We start from the raw sequence: 400 nt of genomic DNA on the forward strand, positions 1-400 counted from the left end.
CCTTCCGCCTCAACCTTCTGAGTAGCTGGAACTACAGGTGCATGCTACCACGCCTGGCTAATTTTTTGATTTATTGTAGAGATGAGGTCTCGCTGCCCATGCGGGTCTCGAAACCACGAGCTCAGCAATCCACTCACCTCAGCCTCCCAAAGTCACGGGATTACAGGCTGAGCCACCAAACCCGGCATATTTTTTATAATCTCATTAAAAGATAATTTACTGCTTACATGAAAATAATATCAGTGTATTGTGGGGCTTATAACATATGTAAAAGTATGACAACAAAAGCAGAGATAGACTGGGAAGAGAGGCCGGGCTCAGTGGCTCAGCCTGTAATCCTGCGCTTTGGGAGGCCGAGGTGAGTGGATTGCCTGAGCCCGTGGGTTCAAGACCCGCCTGG

This window comes from Carlito syrichta, unplaced genomic scaffold (assembly GCF_000164805.1).
Source record: "Carlito syrichta isolate Samal-C Ts95f unplaced genomic scaffold, Tarsius_syrichta-2.0.1 Scaffold304738, whole genome shotgun sequence".
Lineage (NCBI taxonomy): Eukaryota > Metazoa > Chordata > Mammalia > Primates > Tarsiidae > Carlito > Carlito syrichta.